The sequence below is a fragment of the Leuciscus leuciscus genome (genome assembly GCF_965113295.1).
Source record: "Leuciscus leuciscus genome assembly, chromosome: 21".
Taxonomy (NCBI): Eukaryota; Metazoa; Chordata; class Actinopteri; order Cypriniformes; family Leuciscidae; genus Leuciscus; species Leuciscus leuciscus.
Genome location: NC_138745.1, coordinates 3926879 through 3953492, shown reverse-complemented (window position 1 = coordinate 3953492; position 26614 = coordinate 3926879). Strand labels below are relative to the sequence as shown.

Sequence of the window (26614 nt, the reverse complement as noted above, 5' to 3'; positions counted from 1 at the left end):
CCGTCCAACTATGACATCACGGCTAGTCGCTTGTTTTCTGTACATTGCCATGACGACGCGAGCGAAACGGCGAGATGGCAGCGACCGCGGAGATGAAAGACGGCATTAGCGCATCAGGATTGAGACGAGCACTAAGATCTGTCAGAATCACTTTTCTTTTTGGCCTTTGATTTTCACATAAGCTCTCCTGAAAAGATCAGTGAAACTATGAAAAGCCACGCTGACCTCGTACTTCACTGTGGACTCGAGGACAAGAAGCTTCTCAACCAATTATTCAGGTCAATCTCATCACTCCATCTCTAACACACACGCACACTTTTACACACAGCGTGTCAGACGGCAGAAGAACAGAAAGTCTTTGGCCATTTACTTGTTAAACTTGACACTGTGACATTCTAGGGGTCAGTTTGGTTTGACTCAAAGTTTCATTTTTAATTGGAGTTACTTACTGTGAGACGTCTAAAGTTACGTTTTGTTACAGCATACTGGTTGTTGTTGTTGTGAAACTGCAGTTCCTGATATAAATCTCATCTGAAATGCTTTTGCTCTTTTTGTACGCAGGTGTTTCTTCAAATAGGGGACGTTTTATGATTTAAATTAAATCAAGCAGATTTTCAAGATGTTCTGTTTGTTATATGAACACTGAAAAAAATAATTAATTGGATTTACCCAATTGAATAGTGGACATTGGTTGCACACAAATTGTTTGCTTTGGTAGACACTTACACAATTGAGTTCCATCAACACAGATTATTCACGTTTAAACAACACAGACTATCTTTTCAGTGCATGAACCAATCTTAAATGCTAAGTTTACACACTCTTTCAGCCAAAACATTTACTATTATTGTTGCTGAATCAGTCCACAACCTAACCAAATGCTCCACTCTTCTCCACAATGGTAACCCTCTGTAATTTAAATGGTTCTAATCATTTGAATGTAATTGAACATTAAACACAACACTATCAAGTCTTCCCCTTTTCTAATTTTCTCAAAAACACATAAAATAACACTTAATTTCAACATTTATTCTCTCTTAATTCAGCCATGTGCAAAGCATGCTGGGAACTAACAAGCACCGCCCAGTTTCAGGTAATGCAATACAAATCATTCATGTAATCCAACACAAATGGATTAAGTAAACTTAAATTTTACCTATATTTAAGCAGATTGAACACAATCAAATTAACAAAATGTATAGCAATTGTGTTGCTTAAAGCCACAATATGTAACTTTTTTGCTTTAAAAATAGCAAAAATCACTATATCTATGTTATATATATTTTTTAGTTGTGTACTTACATTATCCCGACTGTTTCCAACAACTTTCAAACCAGGAGAAATTTGTAATTTAATTCGAGAAACGTCCCGTTTCTTTATTTCCGTTTATTTCCTGCACTCGCGTGTAACGTTAGTTCGGTAGAATGAAATGTCCATATTCCTTATATGATAGCTGATAGCTGTCTCTTAGCAATCCCGAACTGCTTCATATCACAGTCATGATAAAAGCATCGATGTATTCAGTCATCCATAAACATTATTAGATCCATAGATTAGATCGGTCGGCTTGACGTTGACGACAAGATCCATAATTCTTAGCAAATGTTGCGTCATCAAACTACGCCTTTGTTATTGTAAATAGGTTAGCGACCCCTAGTGGCGAAAAATTCCATACTGTACGTTTAGGCTCATTTTAATCAAGCAATTTGAACAAGCAGCAAAAAAAAAAATTTTTCAGTGAAGGTCACTATTGCAATATTTACTGTGTGAAAACAAATTTGAGAAATTTTACATAAATTTGAAAAAAGTAATTTGCTTAATTAAACAACATTATCAACAACGTCTGACGTCGGGTTGGGACAGATGAAACTACGATTGTCAACAATGGCAATAGTATAGAGCAGTAACGTGCGGTGAAGTCTTGTCATGGGTAGGCTTGCAATTCTGACTTTATAACATGCAATTGCGACTTTATTTCACGCAATTCTGACTTTATATCTTGCAATTCTGAGAAATAATGACAGAATTGCGAGATGTAAACTCGCAATTGTGAGATAAAAAGTCGCAATTATCTTTTAAAATGTTTTATTCTGTGGCGGAAACAAGCTTCCATACCTCCTGGCCTCTTCCTCCCATCCATCCTCCCTGACACGTACCGTTACGGTAGGGCCGGCCCAGCTATCGGTAGGCGCCGGCGGTGCCGCGGTAGCCTTCCTGAGAAAACGTTTTGGAAAAGACGGGCTATGGACCCAACCAACTCTATAGGAGGGGAGGGGAGAACTCCCTCTCATGGTACAACCCATGCAGAGGCTGCGCGCTGCGGTGTCAGAATGCAGAACGTGTGTAGCCTAATGTAACTAACGTGACAAATGTGAAAAAAATAAAATAAATCCTCGACCGGCCCAAAAGTGAAGCGGCCCACCGGGAATTCTCCCGATTCTCCCGATTACCCACCCCGGGCCTGTTGACAGCCAACGCTAGGCGCCGCTAGATGCTAAGTATCGGGAAGCGCGGATTGAGTGAGAGCGAGTGGATCACGTGACATGAAGCAAGCTCGGTCTCTGCCTCAATGCTGATAATTCAAGACAGCATGAGAACTGACTGCGCATGCGCAAATCTACGTAAACTATGTTCTATGGACCAAAGAGGCACTGCTAACCTCTGCCTCAATTCGATTCGATTCATTTGTAAGGGATGGCAATGGCCATGGCCTTGAATTTCCTGCATGAAACAAGGGTTTTAGGAGCAAACAATGGCAAAATGAGTATATTATATGTGTATTCCTGAAATTTTTTGTTACAAAAATTAATATTTGGAATAAAATAAATGCAATTAATAATGTGGTGAATGAATAAAGCTCTTGGAATTAATAAATGTAATGTCAACATTTCCTTTGGTGAGGCACTGCCTACCCTGCCTACCCTGACCGCACGTCCCTGGTATAGAGGTAAGGTGTTGCTAAAAGCTTTTATGCAAATCAACCCATGTTCAAATCCCCCTTTTGCCGAACTCGCTATGATCCCTTTTCCCATTACATTTCAGATCGGAAAGGCATTTATTTTCAATAAAAATAAAGAAAATATTCGAAAAGTGGATAAATAAAGTGTTTATTGGTTAGGGTTAGGGGTATGTGAAGGGAGGGCTTCATTGTCTCAATAAGGCGACATCCATTTAACAATTTTAATAAATATAATGATTTACAATCTATGTTATTATTGCATACCGTTTAGTGTACAACAACACTGGGGTGCAGATAGTATCTGCAACTATTAACAAGTTTAAATAGCATCTTGCTACTATTTACACTTATTGCAAAGAAAATACTGATATTTTTACATAGTGTAAATAAAATCTACCAAAAAAAACCCCCAAAAAACCCAGCTAAAACCCAGCGTTGGACTAAACAGTTACAGTACATTTAGTGATGAAATATTACTCCACTAAAAGTATAAATACTCCACTTGAGTAAAAGTGTTTAAAAGTCCAAGTGCTGATCTATAAGGACTGCCGTTTACTTTTCTTTTCTTTTTTTGTTGTCATAATTAAGACTAACCAAAGCATGATTTTATTTTCAGATAATGCAATAAATACAAAAATAAATACATCAGAATGGGAGAAAGTTGGAATTGAAACTTTCCAACTTAAATTGGTATTTCTATTTCTCCAACAGTCATTGATCACAGAGTCCCAGTACAGAAGATGATGTTCTCCTTATACTGGTATAAAATGAAGGAATAAATCAGGGCTGTGAATGTCAGAGGCTGATAACATTCGAGTCTGCTGCATTCTTTCCCTCAGGTTCACGGCTGGATGGACTTTATAGTCCTGGATCCTCTGCTCGCATAAGTGAGATCGAGAGCACTTGAGCAATAAGTTCAGGCTTTGTAAATCTACACAGATTTTATTTACTGTACAGATGCTATCCCGAGCATCCTGTGAGACCAGCGTATGTGTTGATGTGGGAGAGCTGGAGTTTATTTGATGAAACAACATGATTCTTACCAGTCAAACGTCCCTCCATCGGCACAGACGACAGCGTTCAGGAGCGTCCCGTCGGATCTGAGCTGATGATGCATCTGAAACAAAACAGACGAGGTCCAGTCAGAATTCAGACACTGTCAACAAGAAAATGTCTATTTAAATGCAATTCATTACCTTTAGTCTTTGTTTGATCTGGTTTGGTTATCATTTCAAATCTCATGAGGCGAGTCATAAAATATGATATTTTTATATCTGGTAAAATCACACTACCGTTCAAAAGCTCGGGGTTGGAAAGATTTGTAAAGTTTTGAAACAAATCTCTTCTGCTCACCAAAGCTGATTTGATCAAAATAGAGTTAAAACTATAATATTATGAAATATTATTAGAATTTAAAATAACTGTTTTCTATGTAAAAACATTGTAAAATTGTATTTATTCCTGTGATCAAAGCTGATTTTTCAGCATCATTACTCCAGTCTTCAGAGTCACATGATCCTTCAGAAATCATTCTAATATGATGATTTGTGGAAACTGTGATTCTTTTTTTTTTTTTTTTTTTTTCAGGATTCTTTGATGAATAGAAAGTTCAAAAGAACTGATTTGCTTCAGAAATCATTCTAATATGCTTCTAATAATCTGTCCCCAAACTTTTGAACGGTTGTGCATATGTGACACAAAACCATGTCACATGGGTACATTTTTTGAAATTGAGATTTATACATGATATGAAAGCTGAATAAATAAGCTTTCCATTGATGTATGGTTTGTTAGGAGATACAACTATCTGAAAATCTCCTTTAAAGTTGTTCATTAATGTTCACGATTGTGCTGCATTCACTCACAAAAATAAATGTTTTATATATTTACGGTAGGAAATGTTCAAAATATCTTCATGGAACATGATCTTTACTTAATATCCTAATGATTTTTGGCATAAAAGAAAAATCGATAATTTTGACCCATACAATGTATTGTTGGCTATTGCCACAGATATTCCCGTGCGACTCGAGACTGGTTTTGTGATCCAGGGTCATATATATGTAATATTCTTTGACGAACTTCAAAAAGACCAAAAGAATCACTATGTGCAAGATTTTTAGTCTCCTGACTCCATGATCTTCTTAATGAAGTCATCATATCAGACAGACTCAATCGGCCAGTGTTTTACTACTACTGCTGCCCTAACACAAAATCATAGGTCATGTTTTACCCTCACAGTTCTCCAAACCCGTCCAATCTTTCTCCGGCTCTGACATCACAGCTGTCTCGGAGACAACAGAGCCTCCCTCTTTTATTCCGAACAGATGGAAAAACAAATAACAGATCCAGTATGATTCTGTAGCCAAGCAGAACCAGCCCTGCACTCCCGGCGACATGTCAATTATCACTGATAAATATCTCTTTCCTCTAATCGCTCCACACAGAGCCCGCTCTCCGATCAAACTTATCCGAGCAAGGCTTTTTTTAGATGTTTACTGTCTTAACTGAATGAAGAATATTTACCTGAAGAAAACATTGTGAATACCAAACCAAACCAAGCAGCAACATTGATAATAATCAGAAATGTTTCTTGAGCATCAAATCATCATATGAGAATGATTTGTGAAGGATCATGTGACACTGAAGACTGGAGTAATGATGCTGAAAATTCAGCTTTGATCACAGGAATAAATTACATTTTACTTTATATTTACATAGAAAACAGCCATTTTAAATTCTAATAATATTTCGCAATATTACAGTTTTTACTGTATTTTGATCAAATCAGCTTTGGTGAGCAGAAGAGACTTATTTCAAAACTTTAAAATCTTTCCAACCCCGAGCTTTTGAACGGTAGTGTGATTTACCAGATATAAAAATATCATATTTTATGACTCGCCTCATGAGATCAGAAATGATAACCAAACCAGATCAAACAAAGACTAAAGGTAATGAATTGCATTTAAATACATAAAAATATAAAATAAAATTTTACTTTATATTCACACTGAACAGCTATTTTTATTTATAATAATATTTCACAATAATACCATTTTACTGCATTTATTATAATTTTTTGGATCAAGTAAATGCAGTCTTGGAGAGCATAAGAGACTACTTTCATAAACATTAAAATCATAAATATTCCAACCAGTCAGTATGTCAGATCATGGACATAGCAAAGTTTGATGCTCTGGCTTATTTTGGGATCATTTTTCATAAACTGGCCTCAAATGCAAGTTGACAGTTATTGTTTATTAAATGTCGAAGCAATATCACGCTAATCACAACAACATCACAATCGTAAAGCATCAAATGTATAAGATAACATCTCATGTAATATAGCACAAACAAATCAATCATTTTCATACAACACACAGTAATCATGTTCACAAATAGATACTTTATCATTAATAACTCCACACAACTCAGAACAACCAATTATTGTCATCATAATCATGACTGAGCAGACTCGCGTAAGCGCTGCGTTTAGCCGAATCACCTTCACGCCCCGCTAGCACATGGAGTTTAATGCCTCGTTGACAAATTACAGTAATTTTGATAACTATCTTCTGTAAGAATGGACATTATTCCTGGAAACTAATGACTCACCTCATGACTCATAAGGGAAACAGCAGAAGTAGTTATCAGAGGGGGGGAAATCTTCTTCTTTTAAGAAGAAGAAGAATAAGAACATGATTGGACATCTCTCAGATGCCTTCTGACTGTCAAAACATATGGCAGTTAAATAACAAAATATGAATTCGTAACCAAAAACACAATTATCTTTTTCCAAGACAAAAAACTATAAAAATAAATAAATAAATAAAAACCTGGCACACACTAGCAAACTGAGTTTCCCAATGACTGAAGAAAATTCTAAAAAATAACTGAGAATAACCATTACAAATTGTGAAAGGACTTATTTTTGATAACAAGAACCCCCCAAATATTGATGATCCTCTTGCAAATGTAATATTATTATTATGTTCATATGAGTGAATGTGTGTTCAGTTAACATTTAGTCTGCTCATATTTATTTTCATTTTAACTTCTGCTTTAAAAAGCAATTGTTGTTGTTTTAGTATGTCATGTTTATATTTTAAGCCTTTTATGCAGATAACGTTCAGCCGACATGCACTATATTTGTTTTCATAACTTGTACATTGTTTGGAGGACAACATTGGGCTGGATGATAACAGTTTTTTTTTTTTTTTCTCTAATAAATAAATGAAATATCCAATTAACTGATTAATCAAATAAATAAAAGATTATTCAAAATTGAATAAATTGTAGTCCTAGTTCAATTATTTGGACATTTTTCAAATTCAAAAGATCAAATGAGCAGCAGAACCATGTAATCTGTGGAGAATGAGAATGCCATACACAGGTTGCATCCAAAAGTGAAAGTCCTTCAGATCTCTTCCTCTGTTTAGCGCAGTGTGAAGGGTGTCATGCACAACATGTGTAACTCTGACAGCTCAACAAACTTTTTCCAAACTTTCCACAGACACCAGATTGAAAAGCCCTGTTCAAACATCAAATCACCAGAACCAGATGGACACCCAGTGGAATTTTATCAGAAGATTTGGCATCATCTTTCCCACTTGTCCTCAAAATGATGTCAGAATTTTCTGAGAAAAGCAGTTTTGAAACAAATAGAGCTCTCAAAAAACTCTTGGGTGAAAAGCCAAATTAAAACCAAAAACAATAATTTTGTAATCTCTTTTTATATAATCTCTGGCATCGCACCTGATAAAAACCTGAAGTCTTTTATACTGATATTCTGACCAGATCATATCACCATTCAAATACATATTAAGGTTCATTTAACTAATTTTATTAGTACAATTTGTACACATTAACTTAGTATCCTAACGTCTTCTCATTGAAACCTCACTGTCCTCTTTACTAATGTTTGCCTGATATGATGCAATATTGATGTAACTCAACTTGCACTATGAGATGATGAGGGTGTGCGTTTGATTAGTTTCCATTTTCCATCTTTGTTAAAATGCTCTTCCACAAACAGACATTTGGAATAACTAAGTGGGTTGCATCTTGGGATCAGGGTGTGAAGGACAACAGGGTGTTGGGATATTAGGGTGCGTTTAGTGAATTCAACACTTTAACAATAGAATCTAATCATTTAAACAAGCTTTTATAAATAACCAACAGCATAAAGCAGCAACAGCTATAGTGTATGCATACACATGTACAGTATATCCTTCTATGAAAGCATAACTCAAAGCAGTTAACAAGCAATTAGTCTAGACTATATTCTAGTCTTGAACCAGCTTATATGATAGATGTGACTGATATACGATATATGATGTATGTGATAAATATATGATATATGCAATTGACATAAGACATGAGGATATGATATATGACATGATATATGATATGATATATAAGATACATGATATGATACATGATGTGATATATGACAAGATATATGATATGGTATATGACATGATATATGACATGATGTATGATATGATATATTATATGATGATATGATACATGATATGACATATGATATGATATTTGACATGATATATGACATGATATATGATATGAGATATGATACGATACATGATATGACATATGATATGATACAATGATACGATACATGATATGACATATGATATGATACATGACATATGATATGACATATGACATGATATATGACATGATATATGACATGATATACGATATGAGATATATGATATGAAATGAAATGATGAAATTATCTGAAATAATATGAGATATGATATGAGATATGATATATTAATGCATTTTTTTAATATAATATATCACAAATGTATGTCCAGTGCTCCTGAACGCTAAGAGAGAAACTGTTTATGCACGTCTTTATATCTAGCATAAATCAAACACATCTATGTGACATTCAGTCAATCTTGATTTCAACCCAGGAAGAGATTTTCCCCCAAACTTTGGAACATTTACCACTCATCATGTGAAACACATCTCAAAAAACGTGTTTCATGACCCTTTTGAAGCATAGCGTGTGATGCGGCTCTAGAACTGAACACAGTTATAGTCCCAGATGGTTGTGGTTCATTGGAATCACATAATGAATTGATAGGGATTAGTCAAGAAAGGGTGTGTGCTAATGTTATCTACTACAGCAAGATCTCGTAGTGCTGCACATTGTGGAATAGAAAAGGAAATGCCATTTCCATTCTACGCCATTTCTTTTTACAAGTTAATCTTTCTTCAGCATATAGTGTTGCTGTTTGAGCGTAAAAAATCTCTGCAAAGTTTCAAAGCACAAAGTTCTTCTCTATATCAGTGTCAGTGTTTCTGAACTCCTGAAACGCCTCCATTGTAGTCTTGAGTTTCTTCCGGGAACGAACACGTCACAATATTCCTCATTTAAATAATTAATATGCAGAATAAAGGGGCGGGGCCTGGTTGAGTTACTTAGTAGTGTGTTAAACTGGCGGTTATGGTAAGGGGCGGGACATTTCCCAAACACACTCGAAGTACTCGACCAATCACAACACACTGATCCAGCCGACCAATCAGAGCACAGTGTGATTTTCAGAAGGAGGGGCTTCATAGAGACAGGAACTAAACAGGGGTGTCAAACTCAGTTCCTGGAGGGCCACAGCTCTGCAGAGTTGGGTCCTTCAGACTTAAGGTCCTTGCACATTGATTTAAAAAAATCAATATGACCTATGATTGCAAGCTCCGTCGCTGCCAATAGAGTTCAATGGAACTTGTGACCATATTTGGCTAATGATGACTTTGGGAAACGCACCCCAGAGCGTTACTGTCAGACTGGGAAGAGAGGAGCTACAACAATGTGAAAAACAATGTGCATTCAAGCATGCAAACCTATTCTAGTAGAGCCCAAAAACTAAATTAAGACTTTGAAAAAGGGCATAATAGGTCGCCTTTACATACAGGCCATACAGTACATAGAAGAAATCAACCTAAGAGTCCATCCTGATGGCATGGCACCAGACTGGATCATCCCAGAACGCGAGAAAGCAAGCGAGACTCCTGGGCATTGTGTTGGTCTTGTGCTCCATGATTAAAGGCAGACCTTGGCCTAAGATCAAGCCTCATGCCCAGCAGGCTGTTACTGTCGGAGCCGTGGACGATCGCTGGCCAACGCACATCGAGCTGGCAGGCAGCAGGAGAGTCTGCTAACCCTCCTGAGAAGCCGTAGGCACGTAGCGCTTGGTGAAACTTCAAATAAGGATTTGGGGGAGGTGGTTGTTAACACTTGAAAGAATAAAGGGCATTGTATAGGTAAGCTTTGAGGGGGGAAATGCTGCTGTATTGATTCGCACCACAATGTACAGTCATTTGGATTTAAATAGGCAAATGCTTAAGAGTCTATGATTGGATCATTATTGCAGTGAGTATGTTTCTAAGCATGTTATATGTTTGGCAACAGTTCTTCTAACCCTAATTGATGGAGTGTGTATCTTTTCATTTCTTAAACAGTTAAGCAGGAAGACACATGGAGATTCATCAGGCTCAAATTGTGAAGGAATGGTTGGGAGGAGCATGAGGAATCATTTCACACATGAATTGGCACCTTTGAGTCCAGACCTTAAACTCACTGAAAGTCTTTTGGATGTGCTGGACGAGACTTTACTGAGTGCTGGACTCTTGCATTGACAATACAAGATCTTGAGCAAACATTGATGCTCCTCTTTTTTTGGTCAAGATCTTGTATTGACAATGCAAGAGTCCAACCTTGACATTGTCATCCTGGAATATGGCCGTGATGTGTCTTCCTACATGGGTGTTTAAGAAATGAAAAGCTACACACTCCATCAATAAGGGTTTGAAGAACTGTTACAAACATATAACATGCTAGAAACATAATCACTGCAATAATGATCAAATTAAGCATTTGCCTATTTAAATCCAAAAAGTAATGGTTGTGGCATACTAGCTCTTCCTCAACTGATTCTTAACACTTTAAAGTCATGTTTTGTGTTATGTTCAGAGTTTGAGAAGCGTTCTGTGGATCAGGCTAGGCACTACATTGTTTTTTCATGCACTGGTCAGTTTTGAGATTTTGGGCTATTTTGTTTCCGTAGCATGTCGCCTTTCAGACTAGTGGAAAGAAAACACCCCAAATACACAATTTAAGTGTTTATTTTATTACACTTGATCCATTTGCTTCTGCGGGATTTCAATTGCACATCTTTAAATGCTTTTTCCTCAATGTTTTTCTTTCTCAGAAATCTCCACTTCATCAAACTTTCCATTTTTAGATCAATTAAAATTTAAGAAAGTAACTTGTCACTGGAAAAACAATGCAATGCAAAAGCATCAGTACTTTTAGTTAGCTATTCCCCAACACTGGTTCTGCCCTTGTTGTAACTCATTGTTCACTTTCTCTGCCGCAGATGGAGAAGACAACAGTCTTTATGCACTATCTGTATTGCTTACATCTTGTAGAAATCTTCATTTCCTCAGTTCTCAAATAGGATCTGCTGATATTTCGGATGACAGGTGGAGAACATGCAATCACAGTAACAATCACGTGGCAGACAGCATCCTAATGTGGAGGAAGTCCACTGTCTGAGGTCATGCATCCTGGCCAGGAGAACTATCTGTTGAAATGATCTAAAATTAATTATACATCCAACCCATGCTTGTGTGCATGTGGAAACTAGGGGTGGAACGGTACACAGAAGTCACGGTTCGGTTCATACCTCGGTTCAGACATCACGGTTCGGTACGAGTTCGGTGCAATGGAGGGAAAAGCAAAACAAAAATGTAGAAGGCAATTTTTTTTTTTATTGTGCATGTCTGTAGGCTGTTCCAACAAAGGAAAATAAATGTTTTAAGCCTTGTATTTTTTAAATAAGTTTTATTAATAAAGTAAAGGCATAGAACCAGTTTATTTGTAGTGCATTGCCAATAGTTTTATATAATTAGTTTATTAATTAAATTAATAAAAAGACAAAAAGACCTTGAGATATGTTTGGTAATTGTACCTGAATGAATTTAAAATTAATTTGCTATATTTCAGATCAATATATTTGTTTTCCTTAAAATTCTCATCGGAATTATAAATTATTTATTTCTGTATAAAATAATACTACCATTAAAAACAAATTTGATTTTCTTTTAATCAATGTAGAATGTGTAACTTACTCACTGTGTTGGGTGACAGTTGTAGGTTACAGTTTGAGAAGAGTTTACAGTTTGACAAAAGCACAATGTTGTGTTTTATTACGAGTGTACACAAATATAAGTAAACACTTTGCAGTTTGAATGATGTCCAATGAACAAAATGAGTATGTTTTTATGTTTCCACTGTTCGATCGCGCCCGCGCCTCTCTGAACACGCACGCACGCGCACACACAATATTCCAGCATTGCAAACTTGACATCGCAGCCTGTCCATTATAGCCTGTCTATGATTATAGCCCATAAGTTATAGCCACGGAGCTTCAGAGCTAAGGCGGAGCTACAGATTAGGTGTCCCTAAAGAACCCGCGTATCTAACAGTAGTTCCGCATTACATTAATTAATTTGCACGCGAGTTTTATTTATTTTTATACCGTGTATTCTCCGTGTGTATTCATGCACCGAACCGTGACGCCCGTACCGTCTCGGTTCAATACGAATACATGTACCGTTCCACCCCTAGTGGAAACATTTCTGCAAAATGATATGACGTTGCTTCTTGCACGTTTTGTGACACTTTCAAAGTGAAATGTCCAGTTAGTGGGGCCAAAAATGGTTTTAGTTAAGCAGTAAGTGCCTCCTCCTGCATCTTAAATTATTATATTTTTAATCAGCTTGTCGCAATGCATTGAGACTGGCTTCTCCGCAAAGCATACATGTGATGCTGCCTTAGTATTCTGCTAAAAGACGGTCTCTCAGCAGGCAGCATAACTCATTTTCCTACCTTTTGCAACCGATAGCACATCTATGATGCCTCAATAGGTTTTGGAACAGATCAAGCATCTTTTGGCGATGCTCTCCGCTTAGTAAACGACGTTTGAAAGATCATGTAATTGGTAAAATGAGCTCAATCCCACTGTGCACGTGTGCCAGTGTGTGTCCACATGGCCAGATAGTGTTAGCAAGAGTTTATCCGCGATCAGGTTTTAATGTTCAAGGCTTGCATGGAAAGTGGAGGAGGTGGGGGTTAGAAACAGCTCTGTGGGAGTCTTTTGCAATTAGTAACTATTCCACACATCTGGAAACATCTGTCACAGGGGAATTATCTCTTGCTTCTGGGAACAGACCTTGCAGGCCAACCGCATATGTTTTCCAAATGCACGTGCACAGATACACACACACACAAACCACATAAATGCATAACTGCTAGTCAGTCTGACATAAATTCATATTTAAGTATATTTGGCAAAACATGTTGTCAGAATAGTTCTAAATATATATGATGCATACGTATTTACTCAACTCTGTTTACCTCTTTTGTGTGTGTGTGTGTGTGTGTGTGTGTGTGTGTGTGTGTGTGTGTGTGTGTGTGTGTGTGTGTGTGTGTGTGTGTGTGTGTGTGTGTGTGTGTGTGTGTGTGTGTGTGTGTGTGTGTGTGTGTGTGTGTGTGTGTGTGAGTGTGTGTGTGTGTTAAATGATTTTTATTTATTTGAGAATGCAAAGCCACTAAAAATATTGCACATGCCAACTTTCTTACACTTACGCACGCACACACACACACACACACACACACACACACACACACACACACACGAATATCAACTCATTATAAGCCTGTAATACCCTGAAGTGTGTCAAATGAAGCAAAAAAAGTCCATGATTACTTTTTCTTTCCAGCCCTCTTTTAATCCAATTTTCGAATTATAAAAATCTGGTGCCATGATGTTTCAGATATTAGGCAGAGTGGGGCTGAGGCATTCAAGCCTTTTCATTAAAAGTTAATTAAAGTGTTTATTTATTTCCATTAGATCCAAACAAAAAAGTATTGAATCAGGAATCAATGAATTTTAAAGCCTAATAATACTGCAAATTAAAAGCATTGTTGTACTCGAAGATATTGAAAGATCTGATAACAGGACCATTTCCTGGGAATAAAGATTAATGTGCTGCCGAACCTCTGCTCTACGGAAACATCAATCCTGCTAACTGACTAATATCCTCTAACCTCTAAGCTCTTTATATGAAGTTAGATATATAAGTATGTCCAACTTTACCTGCATATACGATCACATAAAGTGCTTAGCAAATATCAAATGCTTCATTGCAATTATCGTTGCAAAATGCAAACTATATTATCGCCCAGTTTTGCATTTAAAGTTACATAGGCTATAGGACAATGAAACAATGTGCATTGTGAAAAGTGCTATATAAATAAATTTGACTTGACATAACCATGTCCAGCATGTGTTCAAACTAAAGGACTCATCCCCTCCACTTCAGAGTGACCTTTAACCTAAATCCTAAAGCGTGGAATGTTTTGATACACAATCAAGGCCAAAACTGAATATTGCGCATGATTATGCAAACCGATCTAAAAAGAGCTGACTCTTTTTTACATGATCCCACTCTCTCTCTTTTCCCAAACCCCAAAGCCAGAGGCTCCACATGAGTACAGATCGGTCCTAATGAAACTCTCCCTCCGGTACGCTGTGTGTGTATGCATGTGTGTGTGTGTGTGTGTGTGTGTGTGTGTGTGTGTTACTGGACAGGGATAAAGCCTATTCTCAGTATGCATGTAAATGAGTGGGTCAAATTCCAGGCCCAGGGATTTGTTGGAGACACATGGGTAAGGTCTGGCCAGGACTAAGTCAATAATTCAACCTCGACCACAAGGTCTGTCTTCCGCCTCCTAAACTGCCTGTTTAAGACGGTTCTCTCGTTCTGACCGCCATAACAAACAGAAAGGGTGAGAAGTACAAAAACACATACAAACGTGAATTAACACACACAGACTCACATAAACAAACAACACAGACTCACATAAACAAACATGGATACCCTTATACTCAAATACCTTTTCAGAGACAAAAAAGGTGGAATAAATTGCCTCAGACTATCTTTGCCAACCTCAAACACATAAACACATTCCCACATGCACACACAGCCATACCTAATTTGAATTACCAGAATAAAACAAAAGTGGACCGGGACAAAGAAAGTGGTCAGCAAAAAAACTCTTCCATCTGAAGTAAAATTTCTTTACCTAATAATATAATATAATATAATATAATATAATATAATATAATTAATATAATTAATATAATATAATATAATATAATATAATATAATATAATATAATATAATATAATATAATAGCCCAAGCATAGCCTTTTAAATGTACCTACCAAAGACTGTGTGTTCACACTTGGCAGGTTTGTCTCAAATCAAAACAAGCGCTTAAAGCTACACTGTGTATTTTTTTTAGTTGATTCTTAGCAAAAGACACTTAGTTCTTTCAAAAATATATGTGCTCATTAATGTATATTTACTTCTTTCAAGTAATAAAGTATTCTCGTAAGTTTATAATCTGCCATTGAAAATACATACGGGTGAGGGGTTCGAATGCCGGTCGCCATGTTGCCCCTCCATCTTGAAACTACATTAGCCAAAGAGGGACATACCTGTAAATTCAAGCTTCGCCTTTCACGCTTTACACTCAGTGACACAGAGACGAATGCGAGGGGGAGATTACTCGCGACTGCCGGCAGATTTGAAAGATTGCTGATGGAGGATCACGCCTGTTCTCGAGGACATGAAGCAGAGTCGCCAAGGAAGCGAAAGAGAGAATTAAAACGTCAACGCGACAGGCAAATCAGCAAGACCAAAGTCAATACTGGAGTATCTTTTCCCAGATGGAAAGAGCTCGAGGAGCAAAGATTTTAAAACGGACGCCGAGGTTGCCTGCTTTCTTCTCGGCAGGTAATCCAGCCTATTTGTGTAAATTCGAAGTTTTATAGTTGCTTGTCTAACCATAGCATGGTTGTGCATAACGCCAGAACGACCTCTAGTATAACTTGCGTTACTTTTCCTCACGTCAATGGTGAAAAAGTATTGTTTACCTTGTAACATAAATCTGTGCTGCGACGGATCACAGGTGATAGTTTTAAAGGCGCAATTGGACGAAGTCGAACTGGAAGCCATGTTAATCTGGGAATAATACGGCCACCGTAGGAGTTAAAACGCCCTCGAAATTGAAAGGAACAGAAACTAATGTTCACTGGGTAGTCATATACAATTTCACCGCTAGATGGGGGAAAATATCACACAGTGTAGCTTTAATAAGTGTGAAAAGCTGCCGTCTGACGCAACAGACAAGTGGATCATGGTCTCGGTCCGCTTCCAAACGAACTCTGGTGCGGTTCGAATTAAATATGAAGGCAACACAGACCAAACACATCTAAACAGACCAAAAACAGGATGTGATGTCACAAGATGCCATCCTAAAAAGGACAGAATCGCCATAGTCGCGATGTTGCCCATTATAGTTCAGTGCAGGTGTCAGTTTCCTTGCAGCACATCTGCATTTGTGTGTGTAACAGAGGAATAACTGGTATCATCATCTTTTTTTTTTTTGACCGGACCAAACGAACCAAGAGAACCAAACTACCATTGTGAACACACCCTACATCACAATCAACAAACCAAAACCCAACACATAGCATAAAACAAAAAGTGAAACAAAACTAAACCAAAATCCATAGCCAAACCAAACAAGACAAAAAAAACCTAAATATAACCAAAGACAAAAAAAGAAAAAAAAAGAAAAAAACAGCCAAAACCAAACCAAACAAAGCCAAGAGCAAAAATCTAAACCAAATCAAAAGGCAACTCAAAACACAAGCTCTACAAGCACCCTGACTTATGTTGGGTCCTGGGAGAAAATAGGCATTAAACACTCTCAGAAAGTAGTACAAGAGCTGTCACTGGAGCAATATTCTTTCAAAAGGTAATAATATGCACACTAAATAGGGTACAAAGGTGTACAATGGTAAAGGTACCGTCCCAGTGACGAGCTGATGCATCGTTGTTCTGAGAGTGAGGGCGGACTAACATCATGCATCTGGCATCTGGATCGAGTGTTTGTCGCAACAAACTGAATCAAATTAAAAAGGTTTAATATTTAATACAACACCCGATTCAAATTGAAACTGCAGATTAATATCTCCTCCATAAAGTGTACACCAATGTTTTCCTGAAGGAACCGCCAGTGAAAACATACACATGCTCTCACAGAACTAATGGAAGTACAAAAGCATATGTGTGTCATTTGTCAGTCACTACACAGACACACACTCTCTGATGAACTCGCAGTGTCAAGTGCAATTTCTTTACTTCGTTTGCTCAGTCTAGACTAACTACATATTTATACGTGTACATGCATGCACGCTCTAACATTAAGCCAGAGGCAAGCAGACTCCTGAAACTAGAGCCAGCAAGGTGCAGGAACGCTCTCCTAATGAATAACCAAGCAGTAATTCAAGCTAATGTGGACTAAAGCACAGAGTTCAGACACATGTCTCCATATACCGTGAAGAAACTCTTCTCAGTTACAGCAGTGAGGAAGGTCTAGCAGTCGATACGGATGTGTGTTCTCCCTGTGAGCCACCGGATCAGTGACTATCCCCTCTTCGCTGTGTTTGACTTGGAGTCTGACTCTGGACTACAGATGCTGATGAGACCAGCCTTTGAGCTGGACCCAGAAACCTGCAGGAGTCGAACAGGCCCTCCTCACTGCGCAAATAACCAGGTTTTCTTGTCTTGAACTGATTGAAGTTGACAGCTTTTATTTAATTCTCACCATAAGCGCAATATTCGCAGATCCATTTGGTCAAAATCCTCTGCCAAAAAAGTCAATTCAAGTAATGTGCTAAAGCAAAACATTGTGACCTTGCTCTTTGTGCACATTGTGTTTGTGCAAGCCAAGAAACCTCAATTCTCACACACAAAGAAAATGGATAATTACACAGACTTTGAAATATATGCATAGATGGACGTTCATACGGACAGTTATTCGCCACAGCAAAGCAACTGGACCTCGTGTGTTTTCAATGAGAGTTGTTTTATCCAATGACAGAGGCCGCTGGAGCAGTGACAAAGTTGAGCTAAACTTTATGCAAATTAGCCGGGACAATGACATGTTTTTGACCTATATCATTTTATTTTTATTTATTTTTTTATATATCTTAAAATGTGCACTGCATATCTATTATTATTAAAGAAAAAAGCCACATCAATGGATGAATCAAGAATACTGCCAAATATAAAAGTTTATCATTCATTCACTACTAAAAGGAGTTGATAAAAAATAGTTTAATTTCATCAAAAGATGAGTATTTGACTTAACATAACTCATATTTATGTACTGAGCAGTGTTGAATCATTAATTTAGCTGGTGTGAGTGATATGGCCAAACCCAAAAACCCAAAACAACAGTGTTTCATCGTAAGTTGAAGGTCAAACTCCCTAAGACTCGCCACTACATCTCTCTCGGTCTCCCAAACGTGATCCAGAACATTGCACAGTTTCACAGGCAGGATCGGTGTAATACATCTGAATTTTTAGTCAGCGTGAGCATGGGCGAGTGCTGTTGCCTTTAAACAGACAGACGGTGAGAGAAAGAGTCCCAGATATATAAGTTAGAAAGGAAGAGAATGTTGTGTAGGAGGAAAAAAACGGAGGCCACTTTTAGCAAATTATTATCATCCAAAAACTTTAAATGCTTCCAGTGAGATCTTCGCCTGTCTACAGGCCTCTTCTTTGTTATGGAGCAACTCTTCTGCCAGGCCACTTTGTTTATTATCGGCATCCGTGCCCATTTGGACAAAAAAAAGGTTAGTCTTTTAAAACACCCAATCCTTTCCAAATCACACTTCACCAACTATCCATCTCACACTTACAGCTTTCCATCCCATCCCATCTTTCCATTTCCTCTCACATTTCTAGTATTGTCGTATCTCCAAGACATTGCACATGCAAAAGCTGGATTTCAACATGTCAGATATACGATGCTCTACAGAAGATCTCTCAGGGTGTGAAGGAGCCTCCAGCGGTCTTGCTCTCTGAGATCTACAATCCATCAGGAAGAGAGAACTGAAAACCAGGGAATTGAAACATCTTGCACTAATAATCGCAATCGAGTGGCTCTAATTAGGAACATCCCATCCCGAACCCTTTTAAACAAAAAGCAGTCATGTTTATCCATTTATTTCCCTCTCTGTTATATCACCTCCTAATCTTCCTCCCTTTTTCCTAGTCTGACTGACGCAGGACTCAATGCATGTTAGTAGTAGTCATATCTCAAAATGAGCATGTTGTCCTTTCCTCTGTCCTAAATTTAGACTTTTTCCTCTAGTAAAAATGTATGCGCCAGAGTAGGTGACTAAAACACTCACTATAACCCACGTCACTGCTCACGAGGTGTGAGGGCGTGGAAAAGCAAAGCGCGCCATCCAGACCGAGGACCTCCTTCCTGGAGACGTAAGAAAACAGAAATAAAACCCGATGGAATATTTCTTTCCACTGGCTTGTATGAGGGTGAGGACATGGAGTAGCAGGTGACTATCGTTTCTGGAGCGCCAGAGCAACTGTTCCGTGACTCACAATTAGATATAAAAGTGCGAAAATATCCATTTCCCAAATTCCATTTACGATTATTCTCGTAAATAATAAAGTCGAGTATGGGCAAAGCGCACTCCAGTAATGCTCTGCAGTGCATCGATAGTGACACGTGCTTCTAACAAGTAAAACATTTTTTTAAATGTGGGTTTACTTGGGGATTAAACGTGGGATTAAAACGGATTACTTGAGTATGTTTTACAAGAAAATACTATTTAAAAAAACTAAACTTTTTCAGTGTACATGGTAAATGTCACACCAACACAAAAACAGTGAAGTAAAGCAGTGAATCATATCGCTGTCATTCGAAATGAAATATTGAAAGCTTGCGCCGCTCAGTCTGCCTGGCTGCATCCCTGGAAGTACAATTATATGAAAGCATTGGTGGAAGGAGTTGAGTGGGCGACTAACGGTCCGCTAACAGACGGAAGGAGAAATGAGTAGCGGAACGCAGGAAGGAGGAATAAAAGAGAGGGAATCCTTGGTCTGGTGCGCTGGCATGGCTCAGATAAGCTGGAGGAGAGGGTGAGGTGGGCAGGTTAGTCATTACAGCAGTCGAGTCGTCTGGATAGACTGTGGCAGGCGTGAAGGAGCAGGAGAGAGGAAGAAATGGATGACCATGACTCAGCAGAAAACTGCGCAGTCACTGACAACCTACTGAGGCCTGCAAACAAAACCCTGTGATTTTGAGTGGGTGGGATTCAGATACAGACTGAAATGGCTGTTTGGTAATTTCGCTACTTTTCAAATGCATTGTTTTACCCTTGTTCTAGACCTAGACATTTAATATTGCATTGTAAAAATCCAATAATTTACACATTGAAAACTATTATGATCTAAAGATATACATTTTCATTTATTTACTATAACTAACCATGACTGTCCAATGTTGATGTCATTTCAACCACAACCAGCAATTCTGCAGCTATTCATTCATTCAAAAGTTAGCAAGCGTACCCGTTTACCAAAGAGAAAAGAGATGTTGAGTCTTCACATGAATGTAGACGTAGAAAAAAGTTATATATCACTTATGAAGAGATCTTATTGTACGATGGATGGATGGATGGATGGATGGATGGATGGATGGATGGATGGATGGATGGATGGATGGATGGATGGATGGATGGATGGATGGATGGATGGATGGATGGATGGATGGATGGATGGATGGATGGATGGATGGATGGATGGATGGATGGATGGATGGATGGATGGATGGATGGATGGATGGATGGATGGATGGATGGATGGATGGATGGATGGAATTGTTTCTCTCAAATTATACCCTGGGAATCTGATACATACATACAAACTGTTTCTTCTCTGAAATTGTACCCTGGCCATATATAATTAAGAAGAGCAGAAAGTCCACGCCAGAGTCAACAAAACAGTGGGGGGGAACACATGCAAACACATACAAAAACACTCAAGACTCATTGAGCAACGTCATCAACTGATATTGGACGCTTTGAGACGGCGTGTAGAGTTCCAGTATGGACCAGAGCCCTGCTGTTAATGAAATGGCCTGATCGTTGAGCTGTGGTTCCTGCTGCACTCAGATGCTGATAAAACACATCCATACTTCGGCTGTAGTCTTCCCTTCTCCATGGCCAGAGTGGGATAAATGAACAGTGTGCAAGAACCAGGAGAATGGAGGAGAGAAGCCTGGCATTCTTATGAAAACACTACTTTTCTTGGAATGCCTTCAAAAACGGCACTGCTTTTCCCTCCGAAGGTTTTGTAAAACTCCCAGCTGTTTTCTTTGCATGCAGTCTTTGCCAAATAGTTAATCATAATAATCACACTACTATTAGTTGACGTCAATACGAATAACATCTAAAGATGATTGGTGTAAATCCCTACTATAATGCCCCTGGTACGGAGCGATTGGATGCAGTTTGTGTTCCTTCCTTTAATAGCCCAGTGGAAAACAAGTGGAAACTAATTTATAAAAGACAAAAGTCAAAAGAACTGGTTCTGATTCATTTTTCCCCACATGTAAAAGTCAAGACGGATTTGCCATAAGCGGCATGTTACATTTTCATGTGTGTCTGCTGAGATGAGGCTTGACAAGGTAGGGCAGTTACTGTGGCAGTGATTTGTTGAGGTATTTGAATAAGAAACTGCTTTGACAAGTCGTGGAAGAGAATACGACGGCGGGAGACAACGTGGCTTTTCACCTTCGCCCTCCGAAGTGTGGCTTGAGCTTCAAGATGACAATAACCATTACATCTAAACCAATTCATACAGTTCTATAAAATGTCAAGCAAATAACATGACTTTCATGAGATGCATTGTAAGGCTTAGTTCTCTGAAAAGAACTACAACACTTTGAATAAGAGATAATGTACAGTCAGATGGTTATTATAAACCTGGCAATGGTTTATAATATACAGCCCTTATACAGTTGAACCATTATAGAGCTCAGTTTTGAACAATCATTTGTAAACCACTAATTTGTATATGCTTTTGTTGAAGACATAAGTCTGCATTATTTCATTTTTTACCTTGGTCTGTCTGAATACTCAATTCTGATTGGCTGGAAGGTACAGGCAGTTTCAGACAGTTTAATCACTGTTCTATAGTTATTTCTTGATAACAGACGCTGCTAAGTATAACACACCGTTGCCATGAAAAACAGAGCGTTGCTATGGACGCAGGATTCTAACCGTAGAGACGTAACGAACTATTTTCTTTAGCGGAAGCAAAACAATCATTTTTAAATCAATAAACTCCTTTTTAAATCAATATTTTGTGTCAAATTATTGATTTATTTGGTGGGTAGCCATGTAATAAGCGGGATAATGTAGTGCGAGGCGGTTGTTATAGCGAATACAACCCCTTCAGGCTCCGCTTCGAGTCGGGGTCCTGATCAGCCTGTCGGGGTTGTATTCGCTATAACAACCGCCTCGCGCTACATTATCCCTTACACACACATATATATATATATATGTGTGTGTGTGTGTGTGTGTGTGTGTGTGTGTGTGTGTGTGTGTGTGTGTGTGTGTGTGTGTGTGTGTGTCCCTCCATTGACAGTCCACACAACTTCCACTTTTGCGCTTCAAAAAGTTCATAAAGAGGTAGATTAAATCTAATCCATATGAATCGAGCGATCTAGTACACATTTTCTGAAGAGACTCGATCGCTTTATATGATGAACAGATTTAATTTAGTCTTTTATTCACATCAGATTTGGTAAATGGAAGCTGAAGCTTGCTTGCTTTACTTGCAAGAACCAATGAGGTTAATTCTCATGTTACGCATCACGTTAAAGCTTCAGCAAGAACCAATGTGGTTCATTCTCATGTTACACATCACGTTTGAGCTTCAGCAAGAACCAATGTGGTTCATTCTCATGTTACACATCACGTTTGAGCTTCAGCAAGAACCAATGAGGTTCATTCTCAGGTTACACATCACGTTTAAGCTTCAGCGAGAACCAATGAGGTTCATTCTCGTGTTTTCAATATGGACTCCATACATTGAGCTTCAGCAAGAACCAATGAGGTTCATGCTTATCTTACGCATCACGTTTGAGCTTCAGCAAGAACCAATGAGGTTCATTCTCATGTTACGCATCACATTTAAGCTTCAGCGAGAACCAATGAGGTTCATTCTCATGTTACACATCACGTTTAAGCTTCAGCGAGAACCAATGAGGTTCATTCTCATGTTACACATCACGTTTAAGCTTCAGCGAGAACCAATGAGGTTCATTCTCATGTTACACATCACGTTTAAGCTTCAGCGAGAACCAATGAGGTTCATTCTCATGTTACACATCACGTTTAAGCTTCAGCGAGAACCAATGAGGTTCATTCTCGTGTTTTCAATATGGACTCCATACATTGAGCTTCAGCAAGAACCAATGAGGTTCATGCTTATCTTACGCATCACGTTTGAGCTTCAGCAAGAACCAATGAGGTTCATTCTCATGTTACGCATCACATTTAAGCTTCAGCGAGAACCAATGAGGTTCATTCTCGTGTTACGCATCACGTTTGAGCTTCAGCAAGAACCAATGAGGTTCATTCTCGTGTTACGCATCACGTTTGAGCTTCAGCAAGAACCAATGAGGTTCATTCGTGTGTTACACATCACGTTTGAGCTTCAGCAAGAACCAATGAGGTTCATTCTCGTGTTACGCATCACGTTTGAGCTTCTGCGAGAACCAATGAGGTTCATTCTCGTGTAACTAACCTTCAAATATTTTATGACAAAAAATGCCATGTGGCCAAGAAAAAAAAAAACTTAAACATTGGGGGGGGGGGGAAATGGCGCACCACATGACATTTTACAACCTGAACTAACCTTGCTTTGTTATAAAAAGGTCAAATTATCTGATATTTGTATTGACTTACTGACCTTGACACACAGTCATGAGGGTCTGCAGGGGTTCTTCTCTATGACCTCATTTCCTGTTTTATAGGTTTTTGTGGTCGCACTGAGAACCCCGAGAAATGATAAAAGTCTGTGCCAAGAAATACTAAAAGTGCCAAACTACTGACTGTACATCACAATTTTATTTTAAATGGATATTTTAAATAACTTAATAGATCTAGACACCAACAACAAAAATGTAACTGACCCTTATTTTAAGGTTTTAAAACTACATACCTGATCAAGTCTCCCTGACTGACTCTCTTTTTGTTTTTGTCTTTTTTCTCTTCTCTAGCTTGTTTCGAAATCTGTTATAAATATTGTTGGCTCACTGACGAATTGCTTTTTTGTAAGTTGCTTTGGATAAAAGCATTTGCTAAATGCATAAATAAAATGTAAACACTTCATAAAATTGTACACAAATTGTACACACTGCAGTATTACAGCATAACATAAAAACGTGCTCTAATATAAAGAAGCTTTCTGCCTACCAAACGAGCGCAAGTGTGAATGCAAGTATTTCTGTGCCAGCATCACAGCAGAAGAAACCTATTACAAGTAACTCAAAAGACAACAACATCCTCACTGACAGAAACCATAAGGCCTAACGACATAATATGGACTCCAATTACGTCTTCTAACAGAACGAAGAGGTCCTTGTTGTCTTTGAACGGTTCCGTCTTAAATCACAGCCACAGCTGGTACTGAAGCACCCGTCGCCAATTAAGACAAAAACAAACGACAGAATCTGCTTTTTACGAGCTGTGATTTGCGTCCTGACCTTTTTCCAGCTTTTCCGTCAATAATAACAACAACTTTAAACGGACTGAACAAAATCTTTCATGTGCCGTTTTTACAGCTCTGTTACAGTGATGGAGAGGAAAATCCCATATTGCGGCTTCGTCTGTTTTGGTGAGCTGATGTTTGATGGGAAAATATGCCACACTCTCAAAAGAAAAGCTGGTCACTGGGACAGTACCTTTTCAAAAGGTACACTGTTGTACCAAAAGAGTACATATTAGTATCTTAAAGGTACATATTTCTACCAAAACTGTACATTGGGGTTAAATGTAACGCGGGGTTAAATATAGCACGGACCTTTCACACAGTTAGTCAGGGTCAGGTTGTGTTTCCGCTCGTTTTCTCTCGCTGCCAGAAGACGGTCTCCCGCGGGTTTGTGGAAAGTTTTGATAAGATTTCGTGAAGATTCTGGACGAAGAGAGTTTTGACACCATGCAAGTAAATTTTTTTCATCATATGTTTTTTTTGGTTTCTGAGTTGTGTGTGTACGTCACCAAATCTCACTTTATATGACCTTAATCACTGTCTTGTTGGCTAAAACAGCACCGTTCTGAGCAACTGTGAGCTCGGCTTAAACTGTGTTTTACACAGCGGGGTTAGTCGTAGCTCAGTGTTACAGCCGCCAGTACAGCGATAATGACATGAGAACAGGGAGACATATTTATTTATATATTTATTTTGCCACATTTAACTTTGTTGGACTTTCACAAACAATGTTGGAATTTAAAGGGATACTTCAGGATTTAGCATTAAGCTTTGTATTAGTAGAAAACCTGTAGTAATTACCGTGCTTTCTACCCTCATATCCCCCTGAGATGAGAGATTTATGTATTTTTTGTCCGGAAAAAATCCTCCGATGACGCAAAAATCGTCATATTGCGTCATTGGAGGATTTTCTGGCCAGAGGCTCAAGACTACAGCCAGTAGGAGGAGCTGTCCCGCATGTTTTCAACCCGCCCATAGAGGGATCTCACTCACAGAATGTACACATAGTGTCAGCCGTCTTTCTTTGGAAGCTAAGCTAACAGGCTCTTGTTCTGTGGAGAAAGCTGAGTAGTAGGGGTTACCATCCTCTTTTTCCCGGACATGTCCGGCCGTCGAGATCGTCCAAAATGTCCGGGATTCGGCTTTTGCTTTCTGCAGTCGCCATTCATTGTTTACATGCACACCTTTTATTTCAATCTAACTGAATTCATTCCGATTGGTGAATCTGAATGTAGTGTTTACATGAACGCTAAACAAGTGATCGGTTGATGTGCGTTTTAACATTGCTAAGAAAATTCCCGCTCCTCCGTGAGAGACACGAGACCGGTGCGTCTCAGTAATCATGCCACCGGCCTCGCGCTGTTCTCCCGCGCTCCTGCTCGCCACAGTAAACATGATGAATGGCGACTGTAGAACGCAAAAGCCGAATCCCGGACATTTTGGGCGATCTCGATATCCCGGGCAAACTCGTCACGGAGACTCACTACTAGCCTAACCTTGTTGTTTTCAACTGCGCTCTCTAACCGGTAGGCGTGGCTTGGGAGTGGCCTCATAGAGCAGCGAAGCAAGTGCATTCTGGGAGTTGTTGTCTTTCATCCACATAAGCCAAAAATACATTTTCTGGCTTTTCTCAGTCTAGAAAGCTCCAAATTCAAACATTTCTTCACATTTCTTCTACATAAATGACCGATTTTTTTTTTTCACATTTGTTAACTATGCATTGATCGCTTGTTTATTTATTAAAAATATAGCCTGTTTTTCATGCAATAAACCCTTTAAAATGTGATTTTGAGCTCGTTGTTATTATTATTACTGTTATTATTAATAATAATACTTTTGCATGCAGCTGCCACACACAAATATAATTCAATAGCAATTACAATACTTGATGATTTTATT

General features: G+C 38.4%; 1 long non-coding RNA gene across 1 annotated transcript in view; it reads right to left on the bottom strand.

Moving 5' to 3' along the window:
- LOC309485384 overlaps positions 1-26614 on the bottom strand; it is an 81461-nt gene that overhangs the window by 2267 nt on the left and 52580 nt on the right. Inside the window, exon 2 of the long non-coding RNA XR_014201149.1 lies at positions 4003-4076. This is a non-coding gene — a long non-coding RNA (uncharacterized lncRNA). The remainder of the gene's footprint in view (positions 1-4002; positions 4077-26614) is intronic.